General features: G+C 40.9%; 1 protein-coding gene and 1 pseudogene across 2 annotated transcripts in view; both read right to left on the bottom strand.

The window, feature by feature from the left end:
- Nucleotides 1-23916, bottom strand: part of VAMP1 (vesicle associated membrane protein 1) — a 78571-nt gene that overhangs the window by 29336 nt on the left and 25319 nt on the right. The window lies entirely within an intron of this gene.
- Nucleotides 11591-12073, bottom strand: LOC308348010 (large ribosomal subunit protein eL21-like; annotated as a pseudogene). The gene has a single exon. The product of its transcript is annotated as a large ribosomal subunit protein eL21-like (transcript).

Below are 23916 nucleotides of genomic sequence, written 5' to 3'. Positions count from 1 at the left end.
AAGTTGAGTGAAACACTTCTAAATAGTCCAAAGGTATCATGAGATACCATTATACACTCACCAGTGTGTAGCATTGTGGAGGTTCTTTTTAATGCTTTCTGTTGGGTTTCTCATTCACATATTTATTCTACAATCAAAATAAGTCATAACTTAAAGCCATAACATTTTTTAAAGGTAAAGGAGAATTTGTGTCACTGCTGCATTAATAAAATGCAAAGCTAATGAAAGACCTTGGCTAAAATTTTAAAAGCTGACAACCACAGATCATAGCACGTAGGTAGAACTGGAATGCTCCTGAATTGCTAGTGCAAGTCTGAAATATTGAAACTACTTTGGAAAACTCTTTGGAGTTTCTTTTTTTTTGTTAAGATTTTATTTATTTACTTGACAGAGAGAGAGGGAATGCAAGCAGGGGAAATAGGAGAGGGAGAAACAGGCACTGTGCTGAGCTGGGAGCCCGATGCAGGGCTCAATCCCAAGATCATGACCTGAGCTAAAGGCAGGCGCTTAACCACTGAGCCACCCAGGCACCTCTCTTTGGGAGTTTCTTAGAAGGCTAACTATATACCTACCTATGACCAAGAAATTCCACTTCTAAATATTTGTTTAAGAAAAATACCATATATCTGGGTGCCTGGGTGGCTCAGTGGGTTAAAGCTTCTGCCTTCAGCTCAGGTCATGATACCAGGGTCCTAGGATCAGAGCCCCGCATTGGGCTCTCTGCTCAGCAGGGAGCCTGCTTCCTCTTCTCTCTCTGCCTGTCTCTCCACCTACTTGTGATCTCTGTCTGTCAAATAAATAAATAAATAAATAAATCTTTAAAAAAAAAAAAAAGAAAAATACCATATATAGAAAACACTTGTATTAGAATGTTCACAGCAGCTTCGACACTATTAGCCAAAAACTGGAAACAACCCACATTTTCACCAAGAAGTGAGTGGATAAACAAATTGTCATATATTCACATGATGGAATACACTCAACAGTAAAAGGAAACTACGGATACAGGCAGCAACACAGATGAGTCTCAGAAACATTATGTTGGGCCAAAGAAGCTAGACAAAAACAATGATTCCATTTACATTACATTCTAGAACAGGTAGAACTAATCTGTGATGATAAAAATTAGAACAACCATTGTATTTGGTGGGGTGGGGGAGACCCCCATTGGAAACGGGGACACAGGAACCTCCCAAAGTGATGGAAATATTCCGTAACTCGTTTAGAATGGTATAACACATGCAGATGCAATTATCAAGATTCATCAAACACCTAATATCATGTGTTGTGTTGCACATAAATTATACTTCGAAGCAAATGCCAGCTTCTTTAAGGCAAAAAATCAAGCTCTTTCCAGGTGCCTCTGCACCCTGCCCCGCTGCATGTCTTCTTAGAAAATGCTATCAGAGATGAAGAATGTACAATCAATCATCTATCGTTGGGGCATTAAGAGTTAGGGATCCTACTGCTAAATGAATTAAACAGCCAGAAGTGGTTGGATTTAGCTGGCATAGGCTAAGATGCTAGGGGGGTCATCCAATACCTCATAGTGGGAGGCAATTTTTGAAGAGGAAAGTATTCCAGAAAGCACCACCAACTGTTGCAGACTTGGGAAGTGGTGAGAAGATTAGATAAGGTTTGGGGCACCTGGGTGGCCCAGTCGGTGAAGCATCTACCTTCCTCTCAGGTCATGATCCCAGAGTCCTGGGATCGAGTCCTGCAACAGGTTCCCTGCTCGGTGGGGAGTCTACTTCTCCCTCTCCCTCTGCTTCCCCTGCCACCCCCACTCATGCTCACTCTCACTCTCTCTGTCTCAAATAAATAAATAAAACTTTAAGAAAAAAAAGAAAGATTAGATAAGGTCTGGCTTTGGAAAGAAAACTCCCAGCTGCATAAGAACTTGGAGGGAAGTGGTACAAAGGGCAAGGGGGATCTGTTTTGGTGGGCAAGCTCTCCACTGGGGTGGACTCAAGAAAGGGGGAGCAGGATTCTTAGTGGGTCTGGGTTCAGATGGAACACGGACCAAAGCAAGAGTGACTGGGCCTTCATGGCAATCACAGGCTTAGTGAGAGTCTCTGAAGAGTCCTCAGCCTCTGCAGCCCACCTCCCACGTCCAGGCCCTCCCCTGGCACCTACAGCTCCAACCCAGCACCTTGGCACTGAACCTGACATCTCCAAGGTCAGGAGCTGGCCTGAGAACTGAGTCTCTGCTCTATTTTCTAATCTCTAACTCTGCCTCCCATCCAAAACAAAGCCTCTGATTGGAGTGTGTCCTGAAAATCAGAATCACAGCTCCAGACTGTCCTTTCTAGTCCTGGCCCTGAACCAGAGCCAGTAACAATGGTGATAGTGATAGCCTAGTAGTGTTGTTGCAATAAGACTAGTAAGTAGAGTAACCGTGGCAATTAATGCTGTAGTGGTTACTATAATAGCACTGGTAGCTAACATTTAATGATGCTTAACTATATGCCAAGCCCCATGCTGAATGTTTAAATGCTTTATCTTATTTAATCCTAACAGATGCCCTCCAGCTTATCAGGGAGGAGATAGAAACTCTTTGTACAATACTCTGCTATAACTTTATTTGTTGTTGTTGCATAAATAAGACCTATTCATTATAGGAAAAATTGGAAGATGCAGATGAGCAAAAATATAGAAAATAAAAGTCACCCATCATCACATCCCTTTCAGTTAATCACTATTGTGCCCTACCACGTATATGTTCTTCAATATCTTTATAAAAACAGTATTATGCAGTATGTAGTTTAATCGACTCATTTCATTCAACAATGTACTGAACCTTTCCCCATTGATAAATAAATATACTTTTAAAATACCGTTTTAGGAGCACCTGGGTGGTACAGTCGGTTGAGTCTGACTCTTGATTTCGGCTCAAGTCATGATCTCAGGGTCCCGGGATCAAGTCCTGTACCTGGATCTGTGCTCAGTGTGGAGTCTGCTTGAGATTCTCTTCTCCATCTGCCCCTCCCCCCACTCACTCTCCCTCTGTAAGTCTCTCTAAAATAAATAAGTAAAATCCTTTAAAAAATAAAATGCCTTTTTAATATCTACTTTATATTCCATCATTTTTTATAAAATACACTTACCCAATCTCTTATTGTTGGACATGTACAGTATTTCCTTTTTTTCCCCCAATGTTTAGTGTTTTGCTTTGTTTTGTTTTTAAGTTACTTATTTTGTTTGTAATGTTTTTTAATGTTTTAATTTTTTTTAATGTTTTAATGTTACAGAAATTGGTTCATAGACTGTCCTTATAGGTTTGAATACACCTTCCTTTACCGCCTTCGGACTGGTTCCTACCAGAGGAGTTGTTGAGTTAGAGCTTGGGCATTGTTAAGGCTTTGAAGTCAGGCAGCCTGGCCCCTGGCCTGAGGCAAAGTGCTTTTGGGGGCTGAGTTTGTGCCCTGTGCTCCTTCTCTTCCTGTTTGCTCCCTATCACAGTTTGCTGTTCTTAGCCTCCATCTGTAGGTCTTGTGTTCTGCCCTGACTGCAGACCCTGCCGCCCAGGCCTGTGCATATTCCTCACTGTGTGCTCCCCGGCACCCGGGACAGAGCTCAGTGTCTCCTCAGACGCAATTTGGTGCCGCAGAAAGGTCATGGTCGGGAAGGAAGGCACCCAGGTCCCATTCCCAACATGACCGCCACTAGCTCTGGTGACAGACAAAGCCCTTCCTCACCGGGCCCTCACTCAGCTGTCGGGACTCATCACCTCCCATTCCACTTCTGTGCTAGCAGCTCTGAGCTAACACTCCTCAGGGCTGATAGTTCTCAGAACATATCTTATTCTTCTACAAGTCTCTACCTTTGCCCACATCTCAGGGCTAGAGACCCACACAGTGCCTTGGTGCAAAATAGGAAAAGGTACCTCTTCCTCCCAGCAGAGTGCAGGCTGGATTTCATGCCCCACTCATCCCTTGGCCCTGTGCCATACTGGATTGACCAACCTGGGTAGCATTTCTGAAGCGTGGAACAAACACAGCTAGCCCACCTAGCAAACCTCCATTCATTCGTCAAGTTGCAAGCTCAAGTGCTACTTCCTCTGTAAAGTCATCTTACTAAAGCAGATATAACTGGTTTGTTTGCTAAGCTGCCTCTGCTTTTTGAAGAGCCTCCATTAAAATAATTAACTTTAATGAATTACTAAATACCTCTCTATCCCATTAGATTCTCAGTGTTTTTCCTCTTTTAGTCCTCCTACAAGGTCCAGTTCCTGACACAGAGGAAGTGACTGCTAAGCTTGAACGATGAATAAATGAATGAGTGACGTTTTACCCCTCTGGTCCTCATGTTGCTTGTCCGAGAATAAAGGAATCCGAATAACAGATGCCTGAAGTTTCTGCCAACTCCAAACTTCTCCTTCCTAATATGCATTAAGTAAATATCTGTTGAGCGAATGAATAGCACCAAACCAAAAGAAAATCCCTTTAAAGATGTGCCTTAAGGGGCACCTGGGTGGCTCAGTGGGTTAAGCCTCTGCCTTCAGCTCGGGTCATGATCCCAGGGTCCTGGGATAGAGCCCCGAGTCGGGTTCTCTGCTCAGCAGGGAGCCTGCTTCCCCTTCTCTCTCTGCCTGCCTCTCTGCCTACTTGTGATCTCTGTCTGTCAAATAAAAATAAAATCTTTTAAAAAAAGAAAAAAAAGATATGCCTTAAAGGATCATGGATCAGTATGTTAAGTTTTATTCTAGAAGCAGGCCAGTATGAGTTTTTGAATCTCTTAAATATTTTGCCTTGCTTCTGGAAGTCCTTCAGAGACATTTCAAACTGTCTGAAATAGAGTCTAAGACTTGCTTTAGGAAACCCTTCCAAAGAATGACTTGCTTTCCGCCTTATCACGTGAGTCACCTACTTTTATTATTTGTCTTTCTCAGACACTCTCGCAAAAGGAAGATCTGTTTCTCAACACAAGGCAGCTCCTTATACATCTTGAAGCTAATGATGCTACTTCTCTCACAAGAAGAATTTTTACCGTGTCCTTTCTCCGTCTCCAGATGTCTCTTCTTTATGTGGACACTGCCAGTCACCTCAGAAGGACAGCTAACCTATTTGAGGGCATCAAGCCTCTGAAACACTAACAGAAGCAGGAATCTAGGGTAGGGGCTTTTACAAACTATAGGCATCCCTGGATCCCCTAAGAGTTCACTAACTCCCTGAAATTCTACTCACAATATCGTATGCTTGTGCATTTGCTAGAGGAAAATCCACATCTTTCTTTGGAACCTCAGAGGAGCCCCTTGACCTAAAAAGAGCTAAGTAATAGCCACTGGTCTACAGTCTGGGCTAAAATAAGCTGGAAAGTACAGGGGCTTTTAAGATCAGATAATGTTCTGGCACATTCTTTGGAGTTATATTAAAGACAGAATCCTCAACAGCTACAGACTGGAGTCTTTGGGACTAAGTCCCTCCCCTCATATCAGTTGACTTCCCTTGGGGGCTTCCTCAAATCCCTAGGACTTGCTGAAACCCAGCCTGCTCCTCAGACACAGAAAAGCTTTGGGGAGAGGTCAGGTGACTGGCACCTCTGCCCTTATGTTTTAGCAGTAATGGCCTTGGAGCCAGAAGATCGGGTTCCTGTGAGGGCATGGACTCTCCGAAGCCCAGGATCATTACTCGACCACAAGGTGGCACCCAAAGCCCAGACAGATGGAACAACAAGCATCCTGCCTCCGCTCAAATCTGAACGTAGGACTCGAGAGCAGAGTCCCCCAGGCACTAAGCCATTAAATTACTGGTTATACAACTGGTCGGCAAAGTCTTTTTACCCACGCCCAGTGTCCCACAGGGGGCCTCACTGCTCTTTCTAAAAGGTTTGTATGTGGTTCTTGCTGGCTTCAGCCCTTTTCCTAGAGGTGGCCTTGAACCCTACAATTCCTCCCTGACTCTACCCTGGATGTGTAATATGAATTATGATGATCCTGATCCTGAGTATACATAGTGCACACACTTCTCTCCATGCCTTGGAGTCACTCCTGGGATTCTGCAGGGTCCTTACCCAATGTTTGGTATCCTCAGTATGATTTCCAGGTTGGGAGCACAATGACATAGGATGTCATTGGAACATCTCTATAGCTGTGACCCACTCAGACAAGAATAAGGAAAGGATCAACAGTCATTAGGCCAAAGGCAAGAGTTACCAAGAGTGGCTGCAGCTTGAGTGGGGATCCCAGACTGCCTTGTATTCCTTAGTGAGGCTGCAATTTGGATACAGAAGGCAGGCTCAAATCTAAACCCATCAGAAGAGTATGAACTTAGATAAAATCAAAATATTAAATTTATAAACAGAGTTTAAAACACTTAAGGGAACTTAGCGCACTTAGTTAAGGAGATCCACCTAGACAGATGTTTGTGGGTACAGGTGGGGCATCCTAACCTCAAATCTCAGGCAAATAGACAACTTCAGCCTTCTTGAGATGGTAATTACAGATCATGATCATACACTGTCCACACAAGCTAGGAAAACTGCTCCCTGAAGTGGAGAGATGTCCTTTTAACTACAAGAAGGTTTGGAATTAACAGGGTGGCTTGGTACTACATCAGCTTTGCGGAGATGAAGCCACAGTTTTCAAACAGTTCAAGGTTAAGATTGGTCACAAGAGAGATGTATGAGATTGGAAAGGGAGAATGGCAGAATCAAGGCAGCAGCCATGATGCTGTTAAGGTCAGCTTGGGGTGCTAGGACTGCTGCCCTTCCCCCACTCTTCACTTTTTTACTCTTCCCCCTTCAGGAGCCAGACAGTAACAAATAAGACACTCAAAAGCAACTGCATATATGGGGAAAACTAGAAAGTGACAATGTATGCCCGGGAAAGGCCCAGAAAAGACCTGAGAAAACTTTTAAATTTATACTTCAGGCTGATATTCAGTGTGGAGAGAGCCAACAACAACGAAAACAAAACAAAACAAAAAACAGAAAAAAAAAAAAAGGGTCACCTGGGTGGCTCAGTGGGTTAAAACCTCTGCCTTCAGCTCAGGTCATGATCCCAGGGTCCTAGGATCGAGCCCCACATTGGGCTCTCCGCTCAGCAGGAAGCCTGCTTCCCCTCCTTCTCTCTCTGCCTGCCTCTCTGCCTACTTGTGATCTCTGTCTGTCAAATAAATAAGGAAAATCTTTAAAAAAAAAAAAAACAGAAAAAAATAACAATAACAAAACAAACAGACCCTGAGGAAGGGGGAAAATCTGATCTCCACAGTTACCACATTATTAGATTCAAATGTCCAGTGTTCAACAAAAAAATCACAAGGATGTAGGAAATTATACCCCATTCAAAGGAAATAAACACATCAACAGAAACTGTCCCTGAAACAATCCTAATAGCACATATATTAGACAGAGACTTTAAAACAATCTGTCTTAAAAATGATCAAAGAACTAAAGGAAGATGTGGAGAAAGGCAAGAAAATATGGTATTGAGGGGCACCTGGGTGGCTCAGTCAGTTAAGCATCTGCCTCTGGCTCAGGTTCTGGGATTGAGCACCACATCAGGATCCCTGCTTAGTGGGGAGCCTGCTTCTCCCTCTCCCTCTGCTCCTCCCCACTGCTAATGTGCTTTCTCTGGTGCACTCTCTCTCTCTCTAATAAAATATTTCTTAAAAAAAGAAAATATGGGGCACCTGGGTGGTTCAGTTGGTTAAGAATCTGCCTTCAGCTCCAGTCATGATCCCAAAGTCCTGAGATCGATTCCCACATCAGGCTCCCTGCTCAACAGAAAGCCTGCTCTTCCCTCTGCCCCTCATCCTGATTGTGCTCTCTTGCTCTCTCAAATAAATAAAATCTTAAAAAAGAAAAGAAAATATGGTGTTGAATAAAATGGAAATGTCAATAAAGACATAAAAAATTTGAAAAGAAACCAAGAAGAAACTCTGGAGCTGAAAAGTATAATAACTGAAATGAGAATTTCACTAGAGGGATTCAAGGCAGATGTGAGCAGGCAGAAAAAAGAATCAGTGAACTTGAAGATAAAATGATGAAAATTATCAAGTCTGAAGAATAGGAAAAAAAAAATAAGAAAAGTAAACAGAACCAATGGGGCCTGTGGGACACCATCAAGAGGATCAACATATGCATCAAGGGGGTCCAGAAGGCTGAGGGGAGAGAGAAAGGGGCAGAGAAAATATTTGAAGAAATAATGGCTGAAAACTTCCCAAATTTGATGAAAGACATAAATACCAGCATCAAAGAAGCTCAGTGAACTCCAAGTAAGATAAATTCAAAGAGAATCATACCAGGACATATATAATCAAACTTTCAAAGGGCAAAAAATGAAGAGAATCTTGAAAGCAGCAAGAGAGAAGGGAATCATCCCATACAGGGGATGCTCAATGAAATTATTAGCAGATTTCTCATCAGAAACTTTGGAGGTCAGAAGGCAATAGGCCAATACATTCCAAGAGCTAAAAGAAAAAAAAACCAACTAAGAATACTATATCCAGCAAAACTATCCTTCAAACATGAGAGACAAATTAAGACATTCTTAGGAAAACAAAAGCTGAGGGGGTTCAAGACCACTAGACCTGCCCTGAAAGACAGGGAGTCCAGCAAGGTGAAATGAAAGGACACTAGACAGTAACTCAAAGCTGTATGGAAAATAAAGATGTCAATAAAGGTAAATACATGGCCAATTATAAAAGCTAGCATAATCATGAGAGTGGTTTGTAGCTTCACTTTTTGTTTTCTATATGATTTAAGAGATTAATATATTTAAAGAAAAAAATTATTAGCGGAAAAGCTAGTATCACTCTAACTTATGGTTTGTGACTCCAAATCTTGTTTTCTCCATAATACAAGAAAGTAATGTATTTAAAAGAATTATTAGTTTATGTTTTGGGGCACACAATGTATAAAATGTAATGCTGTGACATCAACTATTGAAAGGGGATGGAGATGAACGATAAAAGAGCAGAGTTTTTGTGCATCATTTAAGCCAGTATAGGTTCAAACGAAAGTATTATAACTTCAGGATCTTTTTTTTTTTTATTTTAAAGATTTTATTTATTTATTTGACAGACAGAGATCACAAGTAGGCAGAGAAGCAGGCAGAGAGAGAGGAGGAAGCAGGCTCCCCGCTGAGCAGAGAGCCTGATGCGGGGCTCGATCCCAGGACCTTGGGATCACGACCTGAGCTGAAGGCAGAGGCTTTAACCCACTGAGCCACCCAGGTGCCCCTAACTTCAGGATCTTAAATGTATGCCCCAAATTTCACTATAATATTTCATTATTTCCCTAAATATTTCACTACAAAGAATCCATTAAGCACAAAAGAAGACAAATGCATGAATTGAGGACAAAAAAATCTACAACACATATAAAAAAATATATAGCACAATGACAAAAGTACGCCCTTCTTATCAGTAATTACTTTAAAAAGTAAATGGATTGGGCACCCGGGTGGCTCAGTGGGTTAAGCCTCTGCCTTCAGCTCAGGTTGTGATCTCAGGGTCCTGAGATCAAGGCCTGCATCGGGCTCTCTGCTCAGCGGGGAGCCTGCTTCCCTCTCCCTCTCTGCCTGCCTCTCTGCCTACTTGTGACCTCTCTCTCTCTCTCTCAAATAAATAAAAAATAAAAATCTTTTTTTTATTATTTTTTCCAAAGATTTTATTCATTTATTAGAGACAAAGAGCACAAGTCAGGAGGAGAGGGAGAAAGAGGCTTCCCTGCTAATCAGGGAGCAGAACGTGGGACTCGATCCCAGGACCCTGGGATCCCGAACCGAGCCAGAGGCAGTCAGTTAACTGACTGAGCCACCCAGGCACCCCAAATTTAAAAATATTTTTAAAAAAAAGTAAGTGGATTAAAGTCGCTGAACACAAAACAGAGATTGTTAGAATGGCTAAAAACACATGATCCAACTATATGCTGTCTATAACAGAATCACTTGATATCCAAAGACAGAAACAGATAGAAATTGAAAGAATAGAAAAAGAAATTCCATGCAAATAGGAACCAAAAGAGACCTAGGATGGCCACACTAATATCAGACAAAATAGACTTTAAATAAAAAAAGTTTACAAAAGATAAAGGACACTATATATTAATAAAAAGTTCAATACCACAATAAGATGAAATGCCTTGATGGCTCAGTCAGTTGAACATCCAACTCTTGATCTCAGCTCAGGTCTCAGTCTCAGGGTTATGAGTTCAAGCCCCATACTGGGCACCATGGAGCCTACATATATATATATATATATATATATATATATATATATATATATATAACTGGCAGAATTGAAGGGAAAAATAGATAGTTCTATGATGAAAGCTGGAGATTTCAATATCCCATTCACAATAATGGGTAGAAAAAACAGACAGAAAAGTAAAGAAATAAAGGACTTACACAACACAATAAACCAACTAGAACTAACAGACATGTACAAAACACCCCTCCCAACAAAAACAGCATACATATTCTTCTCAAGTGTACATGAAACATTTTCCAGGGTAGACCATATGTTAGGCTGCAGACTAAGTCTCAGTTGATTTTAAAAGGTAAATATCATACTGGGGTGCCTGTGCGACCCAGTCAGTTAAGCAACTGACACCTGTTTTCAGCTCAGGTTGCGATCTCAAGGTCATGAAATCCAGCCCCATGTTGGGCTCCACCCATAGCATGGAGTCTGTTTGGGACTCTCTCTCTCTCTCCCTTTATCCCATTCCACCACTCTCTCTCTCTCCCTCTAAAATAAATAAATAAATCTTAAGAAAAATGGTAGATATTATACAAATTATCTTCTCTGACTATAATAGGATGAAGTTAAAAATTAATTTAAAAAGGAAAACTGGAAAATTCACAAAATTATGGAAATTAAATAATACATTATTAAACAACAAATAGACCAAAGAAGAAATCACAGGGCAATTAGAAAATACTTAGAGGGGCATCTGGGTGGCTCAGTTGGTTAACTGTCAACTCTTGGTTTCAGCTCAGATCATGATCTCAGGGTCCTAGGACGGATCCCCACACAGGGCTCTGCACTCAGTGGGGAATCTACTTGAGGCTTACTCTCCCTCTCCCTCTGCCCCTGCTCCTGCTTGTTCTCTTTCTCTCTCTCTCTCTCTCTAAAATAAATACAGATCCTTTTTTCGTAAATTTTATTTCCACACCCAGTGCTCCATGCAGCACATGCCCTCCATAAGAGACTGTAGACTCTGAGAAATATATTTTTTAAATTTTTTAATTTTTTTTTAAGATTTTATTTATTTATTTGACAGACAGAGATCACAAGTAGGCAGAGAGGCAGGCAGAGAGAGAGGAGGAAGCAGACTCCCCGCTGAGCAGAGAGCCTGATGTGGGGCTCGATCCCAGGACCCTGGGATCATGACCTGAGCTGAAGGCAGAGGCTTTAACCCACTGAGCCACCCAGGCACCCCAAGAAATAGAAATCTTTTTTAAAAAGAAAATACTTAGAGACAAATGTGAATAAAAACACAACATACCAAACTTTTTGTTGTTGTTTTTGCTTTAACTATTTCTTTAGGGGAGGGAACATCACACTTCGAGAAACATTTTTAGAGTCTAAAGGTTTTTGGGTTTTGGGTTTGGGTTTTTTGTTTTTTTTTTTTTTTTTTAGACTTATCATGTCATGAATTCATAGGGTATAGGCTCCAACTGCTCAGGCTCCTTTCCCTTAGTTCTCACAAAGTGTGATTCTCTGGGTGGAGCAGGCTAATACTTCAGTTAAACCCAAGTACATTTCTCTTTGACTTCCTTCTTTTTCTGATCATTTTCTTTCACATGCTTCAGGAAGCTATCTTGGCTCTTAGAGTGCTTAATATGCTCAACTTGTACATTAATTTCCATGGCAAGACTCATATCCTTAATGTGTTCGTTTACAGCAATACCAATAGCATGCTAGGGAGCCCTGCAGATTCTTCTAGTTTTGCCATAGTAACATTTGTGGGGCAGTACTTTTTGAACACTTCCCATTTCCTTGATGTCTGTAATATCACCTTTCTTGAAGATTCATATGTATGTGGCCAAAGGAACAACTCCATGTTTTCTAAATGGCCTAGAGAACATATAGTGGGTGCCTCTTCTCTTTCCCCTTGTATTTGTCATTCTGGCAAACTACTGGAAGATGGTGGTTCTAGCCAAAAGGCTCACACTAAAACTCTTAGGATGCAATGAATGTAGTAATAAGGGGTAAATTCATAGCTGTAAATACTCACGTTAAAAAGAAAATAAGAGGGGGGCACCTGGGTGGCTCAGTGGGTTAAACCACTGCCTTCGGCTCAGGTCGTGATCTCAGGGTCCTGGGATCGAGTCCTGCATCGGGCTCTCTGCTCGGCAGGGAGCCTGCTTCCCTCTCCCTCTCTCTCTCTCTCTGCCTGCCTCTCTGTCTACTTGTGATCTCTCTCTGTCAAATAAATAAATAAAAAATATATATATTAAAAAATTTAAAAAAAAAAAGAAAATAAGAGGAACCCCTGGATGGCTCAATCGGTTAGGCATCTGCCTTCCACTCAGGTTGTGATGGGGTACTGGGACCAAGCCCCACTTGGGCTCCCTGCCCTTCAGGGAGCCTCCTTCTCCTTCTCCCTCTGCCTGCCACTCCCCCTGCTTGTGCTTGCTCGCTCTCTCTCTCTCCCTCTCTCTCTCAATCTCTCTCAAATAAATAAATAAAATCTTTTAAAAAAAATAAGAAAAATCTCAAATCAACAACCTAATTTTACAACTTAAGTAACTAGAAAAAGAACAAAATAAATGCAAAGCTAGCAAAGGGGAGGAAATGACAAAGATTAGAGCAGAGATAAACTAAATAGAAAATAGAAAAATAATAGAAAAAATCAATGAAACCAAAACTTGCTTCTTCAAAAAGACCAAAAAAAAAAAAAAAAGGACAAACCTTTTAGTTAGATGGACTAAGAGAAAAAGAGAATAAACTCAGAAATGAATGTGGAGTATTTGTGTATTTGTGTGCCTATTTGACAGAAATAAAAAGAATTATAAGAGGATACTATGAACAACTGTAATCAACAAGTTGGATTACCTAGATGAAAGAAACAAACCCTTAGAAACACAAAACCTACCAAAACTAAATCATGGAGAACTAGAATATCTGAAGAGGCCTATAACCAGTAAGAAAATTGAATCTCTAATCCAAAATGCCCCCGACCAAAATCTCCCAACAAAGAAAAGCCCTTGACCTGATGGCTTCACTGATGAATTTTACCAAACATTACAAAATAATGCCAATCCTTCTCAAAATTTGTTTTAAAATACTTCTTAACTCATTCTATAAGGCCAAGATTACCCTGACACCAAAGCAGACAAAGACATTATAAGAAAAAATAACAGACAATATCCCTTATGAACACTGATGCAAAGAAACCCTCAACAAATAAAATTCATCAGCATATTAAAAGGATTATACACCATAACCTGGTGGGATTTATTCCTGAAATGCAAAGATCATGCAACATATGAAAATCAATCAATGTAATATGCCATGTTAACAGAATAAAGGGGAAAAGCACATGATCACCCCAGTTGATGCAGAAGAAGCATTTGACAAAAATCAACACCATTTCATGATAAAAACCTCCCAAAAACTAGGAATAGAAGGTAACTACCTGCACATAATAAAATCCATATATGAAAAACCCACACAAATAAAATATTCAATGGTGAAAGACTGAAAGTTTTTCTTCCAAAATGAGAAATTACCTTAATAATGCCCACTTTTACCACTTCTATTCAACACAGTACTGGAAGTTTTAGCCAGAGCAATTAGACAAGAGAAAGAAATAAAAGGCATCCAAATTGGAAAAAAAAGATGTAAAATTATCTGTTTGACATGATTTTTATGTAGACAACCCTAAAAATTGCACACACATAAAACTGTTAGAACTAATGAATTCAGTAAAGTAGTAGGATACAAAGTCGACACATAAAAATCACTTGCATTTCTATACACAAACAATGAACAATCTGAAAAACAAAGTTACAAAATCAATTTCATACACAGTAGTTTCAAAAAAAAATACTTAGGAATTAACTTAACCAAGGAGGTAAAAGAATTGTAGGATGAAAACTACAAAACATTGCTGAAAGAAATTATAGACATAAATAAATGAAAACACATTCCTATTCATGGATTGGAAGACATAATATTGTTAAAATGTCAATACTACCCAAAGTTATCTACAGATTTGATGCAACCCCTATCAAAATCCCAATATTTTTTGCAGAAATAGAAAAATCCATACTAAAATATATATGGAATCTCAAGAGACCCCAAATGGCAAAAACAATCTTGAAAAAGAACAAAGTGGAGAATTCACACTTGCTGATTTCAAAACTTACTACAAAGCTACAGTTAATAAAACAGTGAGGTATCAGTATGAAGACAAACATACAGACCAATGGAACAGAATAGATAGCCTGAAAATAAACGTGTGTGTGTGTGTGTGTGTGTGTGTGAGAGAGAGAGAGAGAGAGAGAGAGAGAGAAAGAGAGAGAAATGATTTTGACAAGGGTGCCAAGACTATTCAATGGGGAAAGAACAGTCTTTTCTACAAATGGTGCTGGGATAAATGGATGTCTACATGCAAAAGAATAGTTACCTATTAACTCAAAATGGGTAAATGACCTAAATGTAAGACCTAAAACAATAAAACTTTTAGAAGAAAACACAGGAAGAAAGCTTCACAACATTGGCTTGGCAAGATTTCTTAGATATGACATCAAAGGCACAGGTAATAAAAGAAAAAAATAAACACATTGAACTTCATATGGTCACAAAAAGACAAATACCATATGATTCCACTTACATGAGGTACTTAGAATGGTCAAAATCACAAATACAAAAAGGAGAATGGTGGTTGCCAGGGGTTGAAAGTTGGGGGAGGGGGAGATGGAGAGCTTTTTTTTTTTTTTTTTTTTTTTAAGGGATACAGCGTTTCAGTTTTACCAGATGAAAAATGTTATAAGGAGATAATGGGGGGCTCTGGGGGGCTCAGTCAGTTGAGCATCTGCCTTCGGCTCAGGTCATTGTCCCAGGGTCCTGGGATCAAGCTCCGTGTCAGGCTCCCTGCTTAGCAGAGAGCCTGCTTCTCCTTCTCCCTCTGCCTGCCTCTCTGCCTACTTGTGTTTTCTCTATCTCTCTGTCAAATAAATAAACAAAATCTTAGGGGGGAAAAAAAGGATGGATAATGGAGGGTAACGGTTGCACAACCATGTGAATGTCTTTGATACCACTGAACCGCAGACTTAATGGTTAGGATGGTAAATTTTGTTAGGTGTACTTTACCACAATAAAAAACATGCTCCCCAAAAGAGAAGATCATTGTCTTTGTTTTTACTATATTATAAATAACCAAACAAAATCTATAGGCTGAAATTAAAGAAAAGCAATAAGTAAGATTTTCAAATTTATTAGATTCAGAATAGAACAACAAAAGTTGAAATTTAAACTTAAAAAGCATAAGAAAAATTAGATTTTGAAGCTGATTGCTTTAATAAACTAATATTTAAAATTCTTGTAACTATGCATAGCCTTTTGTGTGTGTGTGCCCCAAATATAAAAAGATACAAACTTGCATTAACCTACTTCTTGCAACTGTCCCTAGCCAGCTTGTCTCATTTCTCTGGCGTGAAATGTAATGGGGTCTCCTCATTGTCCATGTTAAAGCTCCCATTGCTACCTCTGAGCTCTAGTAAAGGAGAGATTTGTCCCATACACTTTCCATATACCTCTCCTGAAGGATTTCTGTCCCCTTTCCCTTCCATTATGAGCTCTGTGACACTCAACCCCAAGAAAGAAAGGACCTTGAGGATCAGCTCATATTCCAAGGAACATTTACTAACACCTTCTGCATCAAGCCCTGTGTGGGGTGTGCCCCCACGTTACCACACTTAGCTGTTCACATCTACCCTGTGAAGCAAGTGTCAGCACCCTCATGTTACAGTGGAAACAGACTCATAGTTTAAGTAACTGGCCCAGCTAGCAAGCGGTCAAGCAGAGAGATGGCCTTGGACAGGGCCTGGGCAGCACAGATCTATCTTGCCTGGTCCTCTGCTTCTCAGGTTTTCACCATCTGGTTGATTCTCATACTCCCTCCCCAGAAGATTCCTCTGACCGCCTCCCCACTGCAAGACTCCAGGCCCCTGCCTGTGCCTGTCACCCTCAACATTCCTCTATGGCCAGGATGCTCACCAAAGGAGAGAAGATTCTGGCCCAATTTGCAGGTAAGAGAGAAGGTTACCACAATCCTTGCTCTTCAAGAATAACTGCAGTGGGGCCCCTAAAAACCATGAAGGAGAGAAGGGTCAGGAGAAGCAACTGTGAGGGAGGCAGAAGCCCCTGCCACTAACCCACCCTCTTCCTCTCCCAGTCGAGGAAGGCTTCAGAACCAAAGGGGGTATGGGAAAGATGAGTCAGATATGTTTCCCTTTGCGTCACAGAATCTAACTCTCCATCTGTGACTTCAGATAAGTTCCAAATAACCCCAAGCAGTGGCCCACAGGGTGTGATAGCAACACACCTACACCACAAGGTATCCCTTTCCAACTCTGTGGGAAAACAACTGCCTCTTTCAACAATCAACACATTACCTGAACAATGAACAATTCAAAAATGAAACTAAGAAAACTATTTCATTTACAATAGTACAAAAGAGAATAAAATATTTAGGAATAAATTTAATGAAGACTTGTACATGGAAAACTACAAAATGTTGAAAGACATAAAAGGAGACCTAAATAAATGGAAAGACATCATATGTTCATGGATTGGAAGACTTACTATTATTAAGATGACAGTACTCTCCCAAATTCATGTACAGGTGCAACCCATTCCCAATCAAAATTCCCCCTGCCTCGTTTTTCAGAAATAGACAAGCTAATTCTAAAATTCCTATGGAAATGCAAGAGACATAGAAGAGCCAAAAATCATCTCGAAGAAGAAGAAAAAGTTGGAGGACTCACACTTCCTGATTTCAAAACTTACTACAAAACTATAGTAGTTAAAACAATGTGGTACTGGGGCGCCTGGGTGGCTCAATGGGTTAAAGCCTCTGCCTTTGGCCCAGGTCATGATCCCAGGGTCCTGGGATCGAGCCCCACATGGGGCTTTCTGCTCAGCAGGGAGCCTGCTTCCCCCCCTCTCTCTCTCTGTCTCTGCCTACTTGTGATCTCCGTCTGTCAAATAAATAAATAAAATCTTTAAAAAAAAAAAAAACCAATGTGGTACTGACATAAAGATAGACATATAGATCAATGGAATAAATTCAAGAGTCCAGAAACCAATCCATGTATCTATAGTCAATGGTTTTTAACAAAGATGCCAAGGCCATTCAATGTGGAAAGAATAGTCTTTTCAACAAATGGTGCTGGAATGAAGCTGGACCCCTATCTCAAATCATACACAAAAATCAACTCAAAATCAACAACAAAAAAAATGTAAGAGCTAAAATCATAAAAATATTAAAAATAGATAAAAATCTGTGTGACCTTGGAATAGACAACAAATTTCATATGACACCAAAATCAAAAGAAAAAAATGGCAACAAAAGATATTGGACTCCATCAAAATTTAAAACTTTTATGTATCCAGGATACTGTCAGGAAAGTAAAAAAACAACCCATAGAATGGAGAAAATATTTGCCAATCATATATCCGATAAGGGTCTAGTATCCAGAATATATATCCAGAATATATAAAGAACTCTTACAACTTGGGGTGGCTCAATCAGTTGACCAGTTGAGCCGTTGGGTGACTGACTCTTGGTTTCCGTTCAGGTCAAGATCTCAGGGTCACTGTATCAAGCCCCATTCCAGCCTCAGTCTCTGTGCTCAGCAGGGAGTCTGCTGGAGATTATAGCTCTCTCTGCCCCTCCCCCAACTGGCGTGTAGGCTCTGTCTCCCGAATAAATAAATAAATCTTTTTTCTTAATATTTTATTTATTTATTTGATAGAGAGAGATGCAGCAAGACTGCGAACACAAGCAAGGGGAGTGGGAGTGGGAGAAGCAGGCTCCCCACCGAGCAGGGAGCATGATGAGGGGTTCCATCCCAGGACTCCAGGATCATGACCTAAGCCAAAGGCAGATACTTAACAACTGAGCCACCCAGGCGCCCCTAAATAGATAAACCTTAAAAAAATAAAGAACTCTTACAACTCAACAAAAAAAGACAAATAATCCAATTTAAACATGGACAAAGAAATAAACGTTTCTCAAAGAAGATATAAAAATGGCCAGTAGGCACATGAGAAAATGTTCAGCACCATTAGTCTTAGAGAAATGCATCTCAAAACCATAATGAGATACCCCTTCATTCTAACTAAGACGGCTATAATTTTTTAATGGAATTTAACATGTGTTGGTAACTATGCAGAGAAACTGGGATCTTCATGTACCATTGATAGGAATGTAAAATAGTTCAGTTGCTATGGAAAACAGTTTGTCAGTTCCTTAAGAAGTTAAATATAGAGTTATCATATGATCCAGCAATTCCTCTCATAGGTGTATACCCAACATATGTTCACACAAAACTTGACATGAATGTTGATAGCAGCATTATTCATAATAGTCCAAAAGAGGAAACAACCCAAACGCCCATCAATGGATAAATGGTGTATCCATCAATGGACCATTGATCCATAAAAAGAAACAAAGTACTGATGACATAAGGTGCACATGGATAAACGTTGAAGATATTATGCTACAATGAAAGAAGCCAGATACAAATGGCCACATATTATATGGCTCCATTTAGCTGAAGTGTTCAGAATAGGCAATAAGGGAGAGTGGAAGAGGTTAGATAAGGAAGGGGGGCAGCGGCAGGCACGGAGGGCAGATGAGAAGGGGAAAAGTGGGACTACCTGTAATGGGTGGGGTGTGAGGTTTCTTTTAGGAGAGATGGGAATGTTCTCAAATTAGATGGTGGTGATATTTGCCCAACTTTGTGAAAACGCTGACAACCACTGAATTGTACATTATAAAATGATTAATGTGTTAAATTTATTTTAACTTTAAAAGAGTCAACATGTGGGGCGCCTGGGTGGCTCCGTAGGTTAAGCCTCTGCCTTCAGCTCAGGTCATGATCTCAGAGGTCCTGGGATCGAGCCCCGCATCGGGCTCTCTGCTCAGCGGGGATCCTGCTTCCCCTTCTCTCTCTGCCTGCTGCTCTGCCTACTTGTGATCTCTCTCTGTCAAATAAATAAATAAAAAGTGAAAAAAAAAAAAAGAGTCAACATGCAGGGACACCTGGGTGGTTCAGTCAGTTAACAGTCTGCCCTCAACTCAGGTCATGGTCCCAGGGTCCTGAGATCAAGTCCCACATCAGGCTCCTTGCTCAGCAGGGAGTCTGCTTCTCTCTCTGCCTGCTGCTCCCTGTACTTGTGGGAACTCGCTCGCTCTTTCGCTCTCTCTCTCTGACAAATAAATAAATAAAATCTTAAAAAAAAAAAAAAAAAAGAGTCAACATGCACCAAGGAGCCCTTCAGTGTGGGCTCAGGATCACTGTAGTCCTTAGGGAGGCTGGTGGTGCTGAAGCAACGGAGTCTTAAGGGTCAGCCATGTCCCAACTTCCATCTCCCAAATGAGCTCAGAGATACCCTCTCCGAGCAGGTCTGCAGTCTCCTAAGCAGGAATGACCTCCCTTACCACAAGGAGACTTTTCTCAGCCCACTGGGGCAGAGGGCAAACATCTGAAGGGATCCACGGGATTGGCAGAGGCCCTGCAGGTTGGGTCACAGAGGATTTGGGAGAGAAGAGCCAAGAGTGGACTTTAGAACACTGGTGGTCACACGAGGATAAAGACGTCACAAAAGAGAAGATCCAAGTCACGAAGGATGGCGGAAGATGCTTGGCCTCACTGGCAATCAAAGGAACACACGCTAGAACAACAATGAGACAGCATTTTCCCCCAATTAGATTGGAAAAATGGTTTGCTAATATGAAATTTGGCAGGATGTGAGGAGGTACGTGTCCTCATTCCACTGCTGGTGGGCGTGTGAGTTGGTAGAGCTGCTTTGGAGGGCAACTTGCCAGGATCTATCAAAGTGAACAGTATGCATACCCTATGACTCAGCGGTCCCAGTGCCCAGGATTTATTCTAAAGACACACTTCCACATGCACGGGGAGATATGAGATGTTTATGCGACACCATTTGTGATAATGAAATGTTGGGGGGCAAAAAACTGAAGTATTCATGAACAGGAGAAAGGCTAAAAAGCCTATGTACATCCATTGTCTATTTAACAAAACGAGAAGTTCCAGAAACATAACATAAAATGATCTCCAAGGTATGTTACTGGATTTAAAAAGCAGAAAACAAACTCTAGAAAAGGATATATGTCATTTATGAAAAAATGAAACAAAACTCAAAACACAAGTGTGCTGAGGCTCTTGGAGATTTCTGAGAGGCAGGCCAAGATGCCAGGCCAAGTAAGAACCCTTTCTTTAGCTGGACAAAGATGGACCTTAAAAAAAAGTAATGCAAGAAGAACATGGAATTACCAGGCTTGGGGCTGTTTGACTTTCAAGAGATATATTTTTTTAAGATTTTATTTATTTATTTGAGAGAATGATCACAAGCAGAGGGAGGGGCAGAGAGGTGGAGGGAGAAGCAGGCAATGCAGGCTCCATCTCAGGATCCTGGGATCATGACCTGAAGGGAGATGCCTAATCGACTGAGCCACCTGGGTGGCCCTAAGAGATTATTTTCTAAGGAATGGAGAGAACGAATGCATGATTCGTTCCTTGGGCTTTATTTCTTGTTCTGTGTTAGAAGAATTACTACAGGCCTGTGTAATATTTCTTTTAGAGAACAGAGGTAACCTACCATGCCCCAGATGGAAAAGGAAAGGTTAAAATTAGGTGTCCTCATTGTCAGTGATCTCAGGTATAAAGAGGGAGATAAGCCTTCGCCAGAGAGAAGTCATGACCACATGCTGTACATGAGGCTTTTCACCCATCTCCCAGGCGGACAAGGAGTCTTCCCTGCTCTGACAAATTCAAGCAGAGGGTTCTCAGTAGGAGAGGGGCTGAGATCAGAGTAAGAAATAATTGATTATGGCTTAATAATATTTTAAGTAGAAAATAAAAGGGACTTTAAAAAAAGGAGAGAAAAGAGACTTTGTTAGAAAGATCCAACTAGGGGCGCCTGGGTGGCTCAGTGGGTTAAAGCCTCTGCCTTCGGCTCAGGTCATGATCCCAGGGTCCTGGGATCAAGCCCCTCATCGGGCTCTCTGCTCAGCAGGGAGCCTGCTTCCTCCTCTCTCTCTGCCTGCCTCTCTGCCTACTTGCGATCTTTGTCAAATAAATAAATAAAATCTTTAAAAAAAAAAAAAAAGAAAGATCCAACTAATTCTTTGCTGAAAGATGTCTGTAAGCAGAAGTTTTGCTCTTCCATTCTCTGTTGTATAAAAAGAACCTGATTATTACCATACAGCCTAACAAAGGGAAAGGATCGTCCCTCATTTTTGGCCATGAACATTCCTAAACTAATAACACATAGACACGTATAAATTTTATTTGTGTGTTTTATTTTTTTAAGATTTTATTTATTTATTTGACAGACAGCGATCACAAGTAGGCAGAGAAACAGGCAGAGAGGAGGAAGCAGGCTCCCCACTGAGCAGAGACCCCCCCCCCTCCCCCGCCATGCGGGGCTCCATCCCAGGACCCTGAGATCACGACTGGAGCCGAAAGCAGAGGCTTTAACCCACTGAGCCACCCAGGTGCCCCTATTTGGGTGTTTTTAAAAAGTTCTGGAAGGGGTGCCTGGGTGGCTCCGTTGGTTAAGCGGCAGCCTTCAGCTCAGGTCATGATCTCAACAGGGAGCCTGCTTCTCCCTCTCTGCTCTGTTGTTCCCATGGCTTGTGATCTCTCACTTACGTTCTCTCTTTCTCTCTCAAACAAATAAAATCTGAAAGAAAGAAAGAGAGAGAGAGAGGGAGGGAGGAAGGGAGGGAGGGAGGGAGGAAGGAAGGAAGGAAAAGTTCTGGAAGAAGAGTCACTAATCTGAAACAGGGATTACCTCTGAGGAGGCAGGGAGAGGATAAGGGCTGGGGGAGAAGACTGATCAAAAGTACTTTGAGTCTTATCTAGAATTGTTAATTTTTTTTCCATTTTCACTTTTACTTTTTTAAATAAAAAAGAATGAGATAAAGTTGGGGAAAACAATATTTAAAGACAATGTTATTTTTACATATTTACAAACATAAAAGATCTTTTTTGCTCCCACTTAAATATTAATACACAACAAATTTTTAAACAACATAACAATATTTAGTAATAACATATTTTCACAAAATCTTGCTTCAGCATACCCAAAACAGTTCTTAGAGGGAAATTTATAGCCCTAAATGAACACATTATAAAAGGAAAATTTAAATGAATGAACTAAGTGTCCAATTCAAGAAGTTAGAAAAGAGGGTGCCTGGCTGGGAGAGCATACAACTCTTGATGTTGGGGTTGTGAGTTTGAGCCCCACGTTGGGTAGGCAGATTACTTAAATAAACAAAACTTTTTTTAAAAAGGAAGTTAGAGGGCAGAATAAACCCAAAGAAAGTAAAAGGAAGGAAATAATTTAAAAATAACACCAGAGAATAAAATGAAACAGAAAACAAAGAAATCATAGAAAAACAGAATGAGATCAAAAAGTGGTTTTTGGGGGGCACCTGGGTGGCTCAGTGGGTTAAAGCCTCTGCCTTCAGCTCAGGTCATGATCTCAGGGTCCTGGGATCGAGCCCCGCATTGGGCTCTCTGCTCAGTGGGGAACCTGCTTCCTTCTCTCTCTCTGCCTGCCTCTCTGCCTACTTATGATCTCTGTCAAATAAATAAATAAATAAAATCTTTTTTAAAAAAAAAGTGGTTTTTTGAAGCAATTGATACTTACGTATATTTCTTGCAAATATATGAAGAAAAAATGAGGAAATTGTAAATAAACAATATTAGGAATGAAAAGGGGAAAATAACTAGAGATCTAGTGGTGATTTAAACATTTACACCCATAAATCTGAAACAGGTTAAGTAATCTCCCAACAAAATAAAACCTACCAAACTGACTCTAGAAGAAACTGAAAACCTGAATTAAATCATCAGTGAAAAGCCTACACTCAAAATACACACACACACACACACACATTCCAACAAGACTTCAAGGAACAGATTATCCCTATTTTCTGTCATCTGTATATAAGAAAAACTATTATGCCTCAAGAAAAGTGGCCGAAGAAAAAAAAAAGAGGGTGGTGTCTAGAAACCTAAACCAAAGGAAGAGACAATTCTCAAGAAGGTGGAGGGAGAGTTGTCAGATCCCACACAGCTCAGCAAAACTTCCTGGCTGAACACTCCTCACCCCTCAGGGGACAGGCAGCTGCATTATACCCAGTCCCTGCCCTTCATGGTGCTGCAGTAATGACCATTACTAATAACTTTATGTGTGTCTTTGAGATGATTTGATCAATTTCTGATTCACTGATGTGTTGATTCTATGAGGGAAGAAACCACATGCTTATTTTTTTTCATCTTTGTAAATAATGCATTACTTAGCTAGTACCTGGCACAGACTGGACGGGCAACAGATTCTTGTTGAATGAGGAGTGGAATTTAGGAGGTCAATGTGGCCTTGGACCCCCTGCAATTTTAACCTTACAATTATGTCATTAAGGAATAAGACTGAGGGTAGACTACCTGATACTCAGTGAGTACCTTAAGTGCTAGACAATACTAGGAGCTGGAGTTGAGATCCTGAAAAGTTGTCAGAGTTTGGAAGAAATGCCCACAAATGCTCTGGGAGATCCCTGGGAGATCCAGACAGAAATCCCACAAATACAAATTATGGAACTGGGAAGTGAGCTCAGCCCACTGTCCTGCCCACTTGGTCTCTCAAAGACTCACTGGGAAGGAGGGAGGTGGGAAAGGGAATACTCACTTAAAGCAGGGAGGGG

This window comes from Martes martes (genome assembly GCF_963455335.1).
Source record: "Martes martes genome assembly, chromosome: 8".
NCBI classification, from domain to species: Eukaryota; Metazoa; Chordata; class Mammalia; order Carnivora; family Mustelidae; genus Martes; species Martes martes.
The sequence above is the reverse complement of the archived record's forward strand: the minus strand, read 5'-3'. Positions and strand labels throughout refer to the sequence as shown.